Source organism: Sceloporus occidentalis, unplaced genomic scaffold (assembly GCF_023333645.1).
Source record: "Sceloporus occidentalis isolate IW3139 unplaced genomic scaffold, rSceOcc1.0.p SCAF_1, whole genome shotgun sequence".
NCBI classification, from domain to species: Eukaryota; Metazoa; Chordata; class Lepidosauria; order Squamata; family Phrynosomatidae; genus Sceloporus; species Sceloporus occidentalis.
The window spans coordinates 216,484,090-216,500,101 of record NW_028316981.1 but is presented as its reverse complement, the minus strand read 5'-3'; the positions used below and the strand labels follow the sequence as shown (position 1 = coordinate 216,500,101).

Here is a 16,012-nt window from a genome sequence, read left to right as displayed (position 1 = left end):
GCAGGAAATTCCTGGGGAGACACTGCAGGTTGCCAGGAGTGCTTGGCAGCAATGAAGGAGGAATGAGAGAGAAAGAAAGGGAATCAGAGAAAGAGTTAAGAGAGAGCTAGGGAGAGAGAGAGATGATTAATAGACAAGGCAAGTTGAAATACTAAAACACAACACATTACCAGAAGGGAAATCTGGGCCTCATAATTCCTTATGATTATCATCTTATGTCCAGGAATGTAATTTATACAGCAGCACTTAATACTTTGAGAGCTAGCACAGCATAGTAGTTTGAGTGTTGGGACTAGAATTTGGGAGACCAGGGTTCGATTTTCAGCTTGGCCATGGAACTCACTGTGTAACCTTGGGCAAGTCACATGCTCTCAGCTTCAAGGGAAGGCAATGAACACACAGGCCAAAATAAAGCTGCTTCAGGTCACTTTGGAGGTATGCTGTTTGAATGACACATGCATCTTAAGAGGCCCAAAGCTGCACTCCAGTCCTTAGGACTGGAACATGTCTTTGGCACAGCTTCCAGCCTCTTAGGACACATGCATCATTTAAACAACATACATCCAAACTGACTTGAAGCAGCTTTATTTTGGCCTGTCTGTTCAGGCCCATCCTCTGAGCAAATCTTCCCAAGAAAATTCCACAATAGGTTTGCCTTAGGGTCTCCGTAAGTCAGAAATTACTTGAAGGCACTCAGCACCTCAGCAGCAACAGCAGCAGCAACAAACTTAATGCTTTATAGTATAATTGACTCTGCGAAGAGAGAAGTAGCCCTTCCTTTTATTCATGTAGGCCTCCAAGCAATGCTAGATGACTGGGACAGTTGGACACATTGTATATTCAAGTGATACAACACTTGTTAGGACCGCAGAGCATGCCCACTGCTGCAACACTCCCCAACATCCCCTTAATGGAGATGTCTGCCCACTCCGTGCCCATGCCCATGCCCATGTCCATGCCACAGCGCAAATAAGAAACAAGCAAAAAGTAAATTCAAATAAGAACTGGATTATTGATACTTCATTTGTAATAATATAAATTAAAAATGCATAGAATATTGGGTTTTTTTTCTCAGTGAGAGATAGTAGTAGATATCATAATTTTAGTCTAAAAGCCAAGAGTCTGTAGACAAGAAAATATACAAAATTCCAAAGAATTAACAAAATTCCAGCAGGCATAACTGTACAGACATTAAAGGAAGGATGGCTGGCTGGCTGGATGGAGGTGAAAGTAGGGGGGGGGGGGGTCATTGTTTCCAGGACAGATTACATTCTTGCCTTTCACCAGGAGATCATTCCTTTTTTAAATAGCAAAAACAACAACAACAACAAGTTAAAGTATGGTACCCATGCATAAATTGACTCAGGTTTTTTTGTTCAATTTTTAAACTAAAATTTATAGATTATATACAGTTTAGATTTAGATTCTGGAGGAGATAATTCATGTAGAAGTTATCTGTGTACAAAAACAGGTGAAACATCTTTGGTCACTCCAGATTTCCAAATGTGAAACTTTGTCAGGGGAAATACAATTTTTTATTTTATTTCATTTTACCTTACAACATTCTATTATAACGTATAATTTCTAATGTGCTATTAACAAAATCACAGGAGAGTGCGTATTTTATTACTATATGTCACTTTGTAGTTTACTAGTGCATCTTTTTAACTGTAATTTGTATTCCTTTTTTAAATCTTGCTGGTCATTGACTGAATAAAATGTATGTATGTAAATGCCTATCCTAACAACCCTCCTTCTGTTTGTTTTAAGAGACATTGCCCTGCAAGAAATTAACCCACCTTCTGCAAACAGAAACACCCTAAAATGCTTAGGTTGGCTGGTTGGTCAAACCTGGCCAAGCTCCCATAAAACAGGAGCCACACTTCTTACATATGTACAGGTGGGTCCTTATATTCATCTGTGAAAAGTTGGCAGGTATGTCTAAACAGTCTGGTTCATGTCAGTTCATCAAAAAGAGAATAAAGTAGAGGGTTGATTCCCTGGGGATGACTGTGCATAATGGGAAGGAAGAGAGAGAGGAACACTCTTAGACTCATCTTGCTTGCGTGCTAACAGTGTTTCTCAAGCTTTTTACCCTGGCCTGGAAGAACCCTTGAAATATTTTTCATGTCTTAAGGGATCCCTGTGTGGTAATGGAATCCCCTGCATTGTCTGAACAGCAGCTAACTTTTTCCCCAGATAAAAAGGTTTAAATATGGAAGGGAGTACAATTGCATTTTAGAGGCTCAACTCACAGAGATGACATGCAATAAAATAACTAGATGGGCAGATGCACAAATCTTCAAGATGCTTTTCAGCAAAGGTTATAAAAAGCCTGCAAAGCACTATGAGGTCTCTCTCCCTCTGTTTCTCTCTGGTTGCATCTGCGCTGCAGAAATAATCCAGTTTGACACTGCTTTAACTGCCCTGGCTCTGTGCTATGGGTTTTTTGGATTTCTGGTTCGTTGTGGCACCAGAGGTCTCTGGTTAAGGTTAAATGCTCATAAAACTACAATTCCCTGAAATCCATAGCATTCAGCCATGGCAGTTAAAGCAATGTCAAACTTCATTAATTTTGCAGAACAGATGCAGCCTTTCTATCAAAATAGTCCATGAGGGACTTCTGAAAAAGGAACATCTAGAGTCAAGAGCTCTGGTTTGGGTAAGCTGATGGAGGCTGGACAATGGAGTTCAGACTCCCAGCTATCTATGAACAGCAAAGACTACAAATCCCATCTGATCTATGCGTAAAATTAGGACACCGTGTTATCTAGTTACATCGGGTTTGGGGATTGATTTCCCTGATTTCCCTGAAACAATCTAATCTGTCTATAATTTGTAATTTCTAACCTGTGCTTGAAGGACAAGATCATGTAAAGAGTTGCTATGAAGATTCCTTACTTAGAATTAACCCTATTTCTTTGAATGCACACTCCTTTTTCACATGGCTCAGCTCAGTGATTCCCAAACTTTGGTCCTCCAGGTGTTTTGGACTGCAACTCCCAGAAACCCCAGCCAGGGTGGTCAACAGTCAGGAATTCTAGGAGCTGAAGTCCCAAACATCTGGAGGACCCAAGTTTGGGAAGCACTCTCTTCCTCAAGATTGGGAAAGGGAGGGAAGAGTCTCTGCAAGGTAAGTGCCAGTGGGATCCTGGGAGCATTGCTAAAGAAAGAGGATTCAAATCAATGGGGAGTGTCGGTGAGTTAACTAGGGAGTTTATCACACTAGGGCTAATTTCGGCATTAAGGAGAGATCAAAGAGCATTTAAAGCATTCTGCGACCGCAAATAAAGCGAAAATGGTGAGTAACAGTGTGAATGATTATCACAAGCAATTGTGCAAATAAAGTGATATTGGAAACGCATTGTCGCTGAAATCCCAAAAGTAAAAAGATGCACGTTAATACAATACCACTTTAATGGCGGGTTTTATGTGACATCATGTGAAATAGTTTTGCGTAATTACACAATTTTTCTGGGATATTCACAGGATAAACTCCCAATCACCTTCATGTGATAAACTCCTAGGTAAGAAATGGGGTCCCAAGGTGCCCCATCCAGCCCAGGCAGAGTCATGACGGGGAGCCAGAGAACCCTCACAAGATATCAGTGGTGGAATTCAAACCCATGCCCCCAAAGAGACTTGAGCCTCCCTCACACCCTGCATAAAATTATTTATCTGTAGCTCACAATTTTTCCCCAGACATGATATTTTCTGGAATTCCCAGCTACCTCTTGCAGAACCCATGGGTTCTAGTGTTTGAGAAACTCTGCATACTATTAAAACTTTTACAAGCTAGTACTGTGCATGTTCACATGAAGGCAAATACCATTGCTTTCAACTGGCCTTTGTACCAAAATAATATGTGTACGTATGATTTCAGCCTTAAAAGGAATTATTTCTTCAAGTCTTGGTCCTGTTGCTGAATGATTCTGCATTTCTGAGATAATTTTTCTTCCTGCTGTACCATCAAAGTTTGATTTCTGTTAACTCCAGGCCATTGCAAAATGTAAAAGGAACACAAACATGTATGATTAAAACAAAGTCAGCATCAATCAGATTTGTAGCAGTCATCTAACAGCAAGAAAACTACTTAAAAATGGCTTCCCCCTTCTAGGTAGTTACTTATTTATGAGATTTGATTTATACCCCATTCTTCCTCATAAGAGCTCAGGGGCACTAACAATAAAATAAAAATACATTTAAAATAAAAACACTGCTAAAATTAAGAAACTAAAAAGCATAAAATTACACATCTAAAAGTACTTCTATCTAAAATGATAAATTACAATTATATATTTTTAAAAACATAGCAAAACCCAGCATTTTGTATCTGTATACAGACTCCCACTAATACAAGAAATGAACCACAAGAAATGACAGATACACAGTGCCATCCTCAATACATTTTTGATGCAGTGAATGCAGAGAGTCAGCATGGTCTAGTACAGTGGTTCCCAACCTTCCTAATGTTGTGACCCCTTAATACAGTTCCTCATGTTGTGGTGACCCAAACCCATGAAATTATTTTCATTGCTACTTCATAACTGTAATTAAATAGGTGCTTTCCAATGGTCTTAGGTGACCCCCATGAAAGGGTCATTCGACCCCCAAAGGGGTCCCGACCCACAGGTTGGGAACCACTGGTCTAGTAGTTTGAGTGTTCGACTACAACTCTGGAGATCAAGGTTCAATTCCCCGCTTGAGTACAAAAACTCATTGGGGTAAGACACATTCTCTCAACCTCGGAGGATGGCAATGGCAAACCCCCTCTGAAGAAACTCACCAATAAAAGCCTATGAAAGGTTTGTCTTCAGATCACCATAAGTCAAAAATGACTTGGTTGGAAGTACATGACAATAACAAAAGCATTGAATGCATTGGATGTGCTTCATCTAAGATTTTAATTTAACTGATTAAAAAGATCCCTGGACATGGGCATGGCAACAGACCCTTCCTTCATCTTCCGATGTGCAGTGGTTGGTACTCAGTCCAACCCACAAATCAAACCATGAGACAGAAGTGCTTGTGGACACTTTTTGCATCAGGAACTGCACTCATGTGACATCTGAGAAACTGCATCTGGTTGTGTTGTTTTTATACCAGCAACACAGTGTCCCTCAAAGATGGATGCAAGGCGGGGAGAAAACACCCGCCCCCCATATAAAAAATAAATAAGGCAGAAATCAGTCCTAGGCTGCATCTGCACAGCAGAAATAATCTATTTTGACACCACTTTAACTGCTATGGTTCAAGGCTATGAGATCCTGGACTCTGTAGTTTGTTGTGGCACCAGAGCTCTCTGACAGAGAAGGCAAGATATCTCACAAAACTACAAATTTCAGAACTCCATAGCACTGAGTCACGGCAGTTAAAGTGGTGTCAAAATGGATTATTTCTGCTATGCAGACGCAGCCTTTCTTTCCCAATCTCCACCGCCTCAGTCACACTTCATCGGAGTAAGCCCTCAAGAGTTTCAACTTGGAAAAAAAGCAGGATATAAATAAAAAGCAGCAGCAGCCCCCTTAAATGAAGTGGGATGGGGCTTGTAAGATTGCTCCTAGTCAAGGTGAAGAAGTAATTTTCCTTCTCTCTGATGGTGCTCCCAGGCACTATGAATACTATGATACTTATTGTACTATTATTGAATAGATGAATTTATAATTTATTTATAAGTATTTATAATTCATTTAGCCCATTAAATCAGCAGATGTAAAAATACTCCGACAGGTAACTGAAATTCGCCATCACCTGTCCACCAGTTTTGAATACAACAGAGAGAAGGGGAGAAAAGGAAAGAGGTAAGGGATCCCTGAGCTGGGATACTAGGGGTGGTGGTGGCTTTAGATATGTCTACACAGGAAGACATAGATTTGTCTTTCTCTGTAGACTTCCACTACAGCAGAAGGCATAGATGAAGTCTAGTTTGAAGCAAAGACGTAGCTCTGTCCTTTGTCAGATTTGTTGAAACTGAAAAACAAAAGAATTGCTGGAAGCAAAGAACTTTCATGGGAGCAGATTGAGCCATCTATTCCAAGTAGCCTAAAACAGAGGCAAAATAAATGAATCTTGGTTTGCTGCTTCCCAAAAGCTACCCCAGAATATTTTTAATTGCAGAATCTGTTCTTAAACTGTTGAAAAGATAAATACTGCACATAGAACATAGAGCATGAGGACACGATTTGCCTAAAATCACTTAGGCTGCATCCATACTGCAGAAATAATCTAGTTTGACACCACTTTAATTGCCAGGGGTGAATGCTTTGGCATTCTGGGAACTGTAGTTTTGTGAGCTATTGAGCCTTCTCTGTCAGAGAGCTCTGGTGCTCTGGAATCCTAGAATTCCCTAGCAGTGAGCCAGGTGTCAACCTGGATTATTTCTGCAGTGCAGATGCAGCCAGTGTTACTGCAGAAAGAAAAAGAATGGAAAAATACAGATTGGAAAAGTACAGAAATTAGTAGCAAAAAGCCCCTAAGTGTATTTTTATATCAGGTTAAAGAAACTGCTAAGAACATGAATAAAACAACATTTTGGGAAAAGAAAGCAGGTGACTGTACTAATTGTATTGCAGCTGTCCAGAGAGATACAGCAAGTGAAAAGCAGAGGTTACTGGCAATGAAAATCAAGTTGGCAGCTGGTGAGTGAAGAAGCACAGAAGAGATGAGCTGGAGTTGGAAAAACAGAGTGGAGATAGAAATTAAAGAAATTCTTCAAAAGAGAAGCAGTGAAGTATGTGAAAGCAACCTTGTCATCCTGAGACATCCACTGAGTGAAAGCAAAATATAAAAATATTAGTTGTTGTTGTTGTTAACCACCTTTGAGTTTATCCCAGCTCATGGTGACCCTATGGATTAAACATCTCCAAGACAAGTGCATTCATCCTCTTTTTCTACTTCCCTCCACCTTTCCTAGCATTATTGTCTTTTCTAATGAGTCATACCTTCTCATGATATGGCCAAAGTATGACAGTCAGAACATTTTCATCTCCAAATAGATCAAGGAAAGTACTTCTGAATACTGTCACAGAGGTGAGTGCTGAGTTTTTTTCCTTGATTGTGAGTATGACAGCCTCAGTTTGATCATCTTGGAGGCCAGGGAGATTACTCTTCTCCAGCATCACACCTCGAATGAGTTAATTCTTCCTGTCTGTCCACCTCTGTGATGGAGAAATACAATGGCTTGGAGAACGATTCTAACTTTAATGCTCTGTCTTTTCTAGTTCTTTCACAAAGCTGCCCTTCTTGGTCAATGTTTGATACAAGGTATGGGAATTCTTTTATTATTCTGATTTCCTCATTGTCTAGTTTGAATCTATATAGGTCTTTCATAGAGATATTGGCAAATTAATCCTGGACCAACTGCCTCAAAGTCAGTTGAGAAACAGTTTGGGGATATGTTTAAAAAAATGAGACTAGGAGAAGATGTGGGCTAGGCCACTAAAATATGATTAAGCAGTGAATCAGGGAAATGGGTAGAGAGGATGCCTAAGGAGATGAGAAAAGCAAGTCTCAATTTTGAGACTTTAGTACTGTAACTACAGATCTCTTGGCTATAACATCTGGCCATGGGGATTTTTGAACTTTTCTGTCCTCTCCACACACCCTCACATCCCAAGTGTTGTAAAGCTTATGTGAAGAGTTCTGAAGGACTCAAAAACTTTCATTTTTGATGACATTTCAGTGGTCTAAAAAGCTATTACCCTATTATGTTTTTTTTATTATTCACTGAACACACAGCTAAGTTTCTTTTCTTTTCTTTATTTTTAACTTTAATTTCAAGAAATGCATCCATTAGATCCACCGAGGTTGGTCACATGAGTGGATGCCTTTCAATATGACCCAGAAACATCTTCATGCTGTAGAACAGTGGTTCCCAAAATGGTCTTCCAACATTCCAGGTGTTTGGGACTTCAACTCCCAGAAGCCCCAGCCACCTAGGCCAATAGTCAGAAATTCTGAGAGGTGAAGTCTAAAGCACTTAAAGGACTAGAGCAGGGGTAGGCAACCTGTGGCCTGCGGGCCAGATGCGGCCCGGCGAGGCCTTGGGACCGGCCCCAGCCTGGTCCTGCCGCCGATTGCCACCGGGGCCTTTGGTCTCTCGCGCGCAGGGGCAAGGGGGGCAATTGTCTATAGACGCCTCAGAAACATGCATTTATATTAACATTTTTTTTAAAATCAGCAATTTTTTTTGCGTGTCCTCCACTTTTTTAAAAAAAGTGTCCACCATTTGAAAATGTTGTCCTACATTTGTCCCGGTTTATTTATTTATTTAATTTTTTAAAAAACTGTTTGTTTATTTATTTATTGGCTTCGGCCCCCAGTTGTCTGAGTGACAGCAACCCGGCCCCCGGCTCAAAAAGATTGCCTACCCCTGGACTAGAGTCTGGGAACCACTCCTAGAAGATGTGCATGAAATCCTCAGCAAACTAGTCAAAAGCTCCCTTCCCACCACATGTCTCCTGAGTGGGTAGCCTAGAAGGCTAGCAGTGTAATACCAGCTGGTTTTGCCTCAAGATCTAATGCATTAGGATGCATTAGGCCAAGGGTAGCATCAACATTATTGAAGAACACAAGTCACACTGAGATTTGTTCTCATGATACGAACCCAGTTGTGGCCAAGTATTCAACTCCCTCAACTTCAGCTGAAAGTGTGAAGGATAGGGAGTGGGCCCACATTCTCTCTACTGTGCTTTTAGTCTATGTGCAGATTATGAGGTCAGGACATTGTTAATGTAGAAAGGGATCCCAGATGCCAGAATGTTTCAAAACTATGGATCTAGAAACAATTGAAGGCAGAAAGAAAATTGAAAATGGTTTTCCTATTGCAGGTAGGGATTGATGAAGAAATGCTTTAGTTTTTTTGTGAGTTTTTCAGGCTAGGTGGCCATGTTCTAGAAGAGTTTATTCTTGATGTTTCATTCTCTAAAGTTTCCCTGAAGATGCCAGCCACAGATGCTGGCAAAACGTCAGGAATAAACTCTTCAAGAACATGGCCACATAGCCCGAAAAACCCACAAAACACTATGGATGCCGGCCATGAAAGCCTTCGACTTCACAGTAAATGGTTTTTGTTAATTAATGTGTATATTTTCACTGGATAGCCAGCCTGGCCTAGTGATTTGAGTGTTGGGCTACAACTCTGAAGACCAGGATTCAATTCTTCTTCAGCCATGGAAACCCGCTGGGTGACCTTGGGGAAGTCATATGCTCTCAGCCTAAGGGCTAGGCAATGGCAATCCTCCTCTGAACAAATCTTGCCAACAAAACTCCATGACTGGGTCACTTTAGGGTCACTGTAAGTCGGAAATGACTTGAAGGCACACAACAAAAACAACATTTTCACTAGCAGTAATTGGGCTGCTGTAATACATCATCTATCGATTAAGATATTTTTCTGCTGCTGCAAAGCAGATGATCTCACATTAATATCTCCTCCTGTTTAATTCTGCCTTACTCTGTGCATTTTTCACTGTTTTGTTTATTGTAGGGAGGTCGTCTATGTTTTGGGTAATTCCAGTATAGTCTTCAGATTCTTTACACGGTACTATTTCACAAATATAGAATAGTCAAAAACAATACTTCTACTAGCTATTTTAGGAGGTGAGTGTAAACAAAATTTACTGGTAATATGTCTGGAAAAGCCGCAGGCCTGCCGAATTACAATTTGAATTAAAAAACTAAGTAGCAGAGCTTGCAAAATTACTTTTAAGAATAACGTTGGAATGAATGTTGTTGTTGTTGTTGTTGTTGTCTGCCTTCAAGTTGCTTGTGACTTATGGCAACCAGAAGGTGTACCTACCATGGGGTTTTCTTGCCAAATTTCTTCAGAGGAAGTTTGCCATTGCCATTCTCTTGGGCTGAGAGAGTGTGACTTGCCTAAGATCATCCAGTGGGTTTCATGGTTCAGCAGGGTTTCGAACCCTGGTCTCCAGAGTCATAGACCAACACTCAAACCACTACACCATTCTGCCTCTCTTGAATGAATGCTATGACATGCTAAAGCCATCCATAACTGAGCAAGGGTAGGATGGTGCCACTGCAACCAGACCATCACCTTCCCAATGCTTTGTAATAGATGTCTTCATTGTGACATCTACTTTCATTCTTCTTGAAAGTAATTTTCCAAGCTTTGCTCAAGTTGCCATGGCATCTCAAATGTCACTTTGGAAAAGAAGAACAAGGCAGTGGGGAGGAAGGAAAATGTTTTGTAGAATCATTTAAAGGTCAGCTGGAAGGAACCCTAAATTGCAGACGCACTTATGGTTGAGTACCACTGGCCCATAAAGTTTTGAAGCTCTTATTCCACAAAAGAGAAATGAATGAAAGGAGCTACCTAGAAAATGTTTTTCCCCTTTGCAATACAGATGTCTGGTCACCCAGTTCCAGGCAAACATCTTCTTCGATCTCTGAGCAGGGCTACATGGCTGTTAAAATGTCCTGAATAGGAACTCTCCTGCCAAGAGCCGGGTGGATTCGCTGTATTGTTAATAAGCAAGTAAAACATCTCACAATCTCTTCCTCTCTAGGATCAGGTTTGTTACAAATGGATTCTACCATCTAATTATAGACCGATTATCTTGACTGACATATTGGCAAAATGATGGGCCAAAAAATATCGGTTGTCAAAACTGGAGAATTAAGCAAGGCAGATCATGTCATTTAGGAGGTTAAGGTGGCTTCAGACTGAGATGCTCTACCACAGGTTTATACTTGGATATTTAATTAAAAAGTACATCAGTATTACATACCCTGAATTATATGTTGCTTGGTGGATTTAAAGGCAGTCTTTTAAAGGCAGAGACATTTTCTAACCAAGTATCACAATTTGGGGAAGGGGCACTAAATTAAGCAGCATATGTTAATTCATAACATGATGCAAGTTGGAAATTATTGATATTGGGGTGACATCTTGTTCTCTTGTTTGGATTAATGGAAAGCACATCTGGATCCCAATCATTTGAAAAGGGAATAGTCTGTGTATAGTTTGAAGGTTTTGAAGGGCCCATGGACAATAATGCATGTACTTAAAATGCAGTGGAGATACAGAACATTGATAGATCCTCTGATCTGAAGCATTTTCAAAACAGAATCCTATATTCTATCTTGGGCATCATCCACATTACAGAAATAATCCAGTTTGGCACCACTTTAACTAGCATGGCTCAATGCTATGGAATTTTGGGAATTGTTTTGTTAGCTATTTATCCTTCTCTGTCAGAGAGCTCTGGTGACACAATAAACTATGATTCCCAGGATTCCATAGCACTGAACCTTGGCAGTTAAAGTGGTGTCAACCTGGGGTTATTTCTGCAGTGCAGATACTGCCCTAGTGCCACTGAAACACTCCCAGTTGACTTTTCAATTTCAATTTTTGGCTTTTCAATTTTTGATTTAACATATCTAAGACAACAGCATGTCTGTGGGAGCCTCTCCAGAGCAATTATAATCTAACTCTTCCAAATTGTCCTTCTGGACGTAGAAAATAGCTTTATTGATCCAGTGGCGTCTTCCTCATTACATTTACTTGTTGGGATCCCAACTGCCATCTGCTGAACTGAAATTAAAGAGCAGACTTGGAAGGGGGGGTTCTCCAGTGATCTTAAATGGCATAAATACGTGGTACCCTTACTGTATGTTTAACACCATCTAGGTTTTTTTAAGAAAAATTGCTTGTCTAGGTTTTCACTGAGAAAAGCTTTGACACCGCCAAGGTGCCCAAAACTCCCCCTGCAATTCCTGATGGACATTATCACCATGTTCCTTTCAATCTGTATTTGCACTGAGGAGGTAACAGAAAATGCTTTCTGCATTACAAGCTTTACTGTGCTATCTCTTAATGTTCAGACAGGTTCCTCGTATCTCTGCTGAAAGGTCATCTTTTTTGGTCAAATGAACAAGAAGTCAGGATATATATATATATATGCGTGCTTGTCGATAACAATAAGGGCATCAAATCAAGCAGGGGCTATGTTCTAACCTGACAGCTATTAATTTTCATCAGAATAACCCTGCCTCTTGTATTCTTGATCTACTGCAATACAATAGCTCTCTGATTCTCTTCTGTAGGTGCCTAGGAGTTAACTTGTTCAGTTAGTAACCATTTTTCTACATTAAAATTTAATGTATTAAATCCCCCCATGGCAAAAAACAACAACAAATACCCTTGACTCAGACAATTCTCTGTGCTTCTTGGGCCCTTCTCTATAAGACAGAGACCTCCAAATGAATTTCACAGACCAATTTTTGCACCATCCATCACTTAACAAACTGCCATCAAGGTCCTGGGTCTAATGTGAGGGTAAGAGGCTAGGATGGAGCCATGCTCACGTATTTTATCAGCCCAGAGAGAGAGATCCCATTCCCAACCCCATAGCCATACACAGAGGATAACAACACCATCTGCTGAAGCAGTCTCTCATCTATGAAAGCACATGCCACAACAATACATTGGCAGCCACAAGGTTCTTTGTTGTTTTTGTTGCAACTAACCAGCATGGCTACCTTTGACTCATGGGATACATCTCTATATATGCACATAGCAACAGCACCACAACAACTAGGATTCCCAACATACAAGTGATGTTGTTTGTTTTTCCTGAATGCATGAAAATGGGACAACTCCTAAGGACAGATACCAAAAGCATAACAGTGCTGATTATGAAACGCCAAACTAGGAAGAGTTGAGCCTCCTGATACTGTTTTTTGTTGTTGTCCGAGTCGTGTCCAAATTATGGTGACACTATTGTGGGTTTTTTGTGGCAAGGTTTGTTCAGAGGAGGTTTGCCATTGCCTTCCCCTGAGGCTGAGAGAGTGTGAATTGCCCAAGGTAACCCAGTGGGTATCAGTGGGAATTAAACCCTGGTCTCCAGAGTCATAGTCCAAGGCTCAAACCACTACAACACACTGGCTCTCTATATACTACTAGAGAACATCAAAGATGCATCTTCCACCCACCCATCCCATGTGCAGGTGAGATGGCCCATGCTAAGTGAAGGAGATCTTCCAGCCTATGAGTGTTTGGGATTATCCAAAAAGTGCCACTTAATCTGTAGCAAGGAAAACATCAGGACGGTTTTCACCAGCAAATTTCCACTTAGTTCTGGCCAGCCCCCTATATGTGTGAGGAGCATGCTTTCAGTGCTAAGAGAAAGGCATTCTGCACATGCTCAGAGAGGTGCTTAAAATCATGTCCTCCATAAATATCACGGACGGATGTGTCTTCTTGCATGGCATGGATGGTCCTTGAGGTCTCTTCCAACTCTATGATTCTATGAAACCATGCTGGGTCCAAACTATGCTGGGTCCAAATTATACTGGGACCAAACTATACTGGGACCCAATGGTGCTGAGTCCAAACTATACTGGGATCCAGCTCATGTATGTATGTATGTATGTATGTATGTATTTCTTTCCCACTCACAGTCAATGACTCCTTGTGAAAACCAGTGGTAAGCGGTGACTTCTAGGTTTTACTATGAACTTGAAAGAGGCTTTCCAATGAGATGACTCCTTTAAAGTTTGGTCTAAAACCCAGCACAGTCCTACTGACATGGAAGCCACCAGCTTGTACTGATGTGGTTGCCTCCAAAAACATTAACAGCTTGTTTAGGAATCTGCCTCCCTTTTCCCCATCCCACTTGGCTGGTCTTGTTAAGAATCAATTTTGCCTGGAGTAGATGTGTTGGCCAGGTAGCAAAGAACAATAACATCCACGATCCACAAAACAGTCATACCGCCATTGGTCAACCAAAATGCACAAAGTACAGGTTGCAAGCTTTCAAAGCCTATGCTGTTCTTCCGGACTTTTGGGCTTCCTCAATGCTTTGCAAGCAGCAGTTCATCAGGTGCTACCTTGCCCTGGCCTGCAGTGCCATTGCAGCTGTGGGAGGGTGCCACTATAACATGCCTTTCTACTTGTAACCTTTCTAGGAAGGAGAGAAATTTCAGCCACAGGATCCACTGTCCTCCTCTCCTTTCCTTCCCCCTTGACCCTGGGCCAAATGAAACGTCAGCCACAACAGGACCCTCTTTGCCAATGGTTCCCAGAATCTCACAGCCAGGGGCTGGATCAGGGTGACCAGAGTCCTCCTTTTCCAAGATCTGTCCTTCATTTCATCATCCTGTCCAGAAGGAATTCCAAAATGTCCTCCCTTTGGAGCAGGACTCCAAGCATGGATTAGTATTTATATAAAGAGAGCTTTGAGCTTTTCTTTGGGAATGTTCTCCTTTTGTTGTTGTTGATGGTCCTACATTTTGCAATGACATATCCTCCTTTGCAGTTAGGAGGACATCTGGTCACCCTGGGCTGGAGAGCCCAAGAGCAGGAACAGATACACTGCCTTGGAAGATGGAGGCTACACTTAAGGATCAGGACATGGAACCTCCCAACACCTCTCCTCCTCTGCTTCATCCACCTTTTCCCTTTTCCTCTTCCTCATCTTCTTCCTTCACCTCCTCCTTTTCTTCCTCTTCTTTCTCCTCCTCCTCCTCTTCCTCTCAACCATCACCTTCCCCTTCTCCTCTTCCTTCTTTTCTTCCCCTCCTCCTCCATCACCTTCTCCTCTTCCTCTCCCTCCTCCTCCTCCTCTCCCTCCTCTCTCTCCTTCCTCTTTTTCATCTCCTCCTTCTCTTTCTCTTCCTCCTCTCCATCCTTATCTTCCTTCTTTTCATCTTCTTCTTCTTTCTCCTCCTCTCCTTCATCTCTTCTTCTCCCTCCACCACCTCCTCTTCTTCTTCCTCCTCATCTTCCTCTCCTCCTCTTCCTCCTCCTCTTCCCTCCCTCCCCTCCCTGCCCCCCTTGTTCCCCCCATCCTACCCAGAGGGGTCTCCTTCATCTCGGGGCTCCGGGGCAGCGAGGCGTCCTCTTCCTCTGCAGCCCAGCTCAGGCGAGCAGGTCTTCCAGGCGGCTGCAGCCGGCTCTTCTCCTCCCCTTCCGCTGGCTCTCCCCTTCCTTCCCTCCTTCCCTCCCTCCACCTGCAGTCCAGGATGCTGAAGGAAGACCCCCCTCCCTTTGGAGGCAACACAGGACAGAGACACCCCCCCCCGGATGCTGTTGGAGTCACAGATCTGCATTTGGTCAAGATGTTATTGCTGTTCTCAGTTCAAATGGGACAGGCATGCAAGCAATGGCGATTGCTTTGAACCATTGGGGTTCCAGGAGACCAAATATAAGTATGTATGTATGTATGTTAAAGTCCATGAAATAAATGTTGAACTCCATTGTCAGCAACACAAAAGACACTCACTTGGAGATCCAGGTTGCCTGCTAATAGAAGCACTGATGACTGGTGGCTGGATCCAGGCCAGGGAGCTCTCCCAGGTGCTGAAGGCCAACTCTCCTTTCTCCTCACTAATAAAGTCTGAAAAGTCCCTATAAAGTTCAGGCAATACTTGGGGCAGATTTCCTATCTGCTGCCCTGGAACTCTTCTTTTCTAATGGCTTCTTTCCATCATTTGTTGCAAGGCATGTGGTCAACAGCTCTGCAGAACCCTACAGACCAGTGGTTCTCAACCTTTGGACCTCTAGAGGTTTAAGACTTCAACTCCCAGAATTCCTGAACAATGAACATAATGACTGGGACTTCTGGGAACTGAAGTCCAAAACATCTGGAGGCCCAAAGGTTGAGGACCACTGCATAGACCAGCATTTCCCAAACTCTGCTTCTCCATATGTTTTGTACTTCGACTTCCAGATGCCCTAGCCAGTTTGGCCAACAATCAGGAATTCTGGGAGCTGAAGTCCAAAACATCTGGAGGACCAAAGTTTGGGAAACACTGCTCTAGACTCACGGGATCCCATCTAGTGCCTTTTGCCAAGCACAAATGCCCAGGGCCTGAGGATGTCACTTTTGGGAATTATAATAGAACATTGCTCCAGGAGAGCTGCACAAACAAGTGCCAAAATAGAAGGGGACAGGTGCCTTGAGATAAAAACTTGACAATGATGATTCAACATAATTTTATTATTTGTGAAAATTATTCCACCAGACTCTAGTAGCAACTACATGTTTTC

General features: G+C 42.0%; 1 protein-coding gene across 6 annotated transcripts in view; it reads right to left on the bottom strand.

The window, feature by feature from the left end:
- The window catches only part of LOC149323400 (rap1 GTPase-activating protein 1-like), a 76,077-nt gene extending 61,150 nt beyond the window's left edge, over window positions 1-14,927 (bottom strand). For 5 of the 6 annotated variants that reach the window (XR_016274160.1, XR_016274154.1, XM_089488895.1 and 2 more), the window contains exon 1: window positions 14,816-14,868. The gene's annotated coding sequence lies outside the window, so the exon portion shown is untranslated. Of the gene's footprint in view, window positions 1-14,815 lie in introns of all 6 variants that reach the window. The other variant, XM_089488898.1, reaches the window with a different exon arrangement.
- Window positions 14,928-16,012: the final 1,085 nt, after the last annotated feature.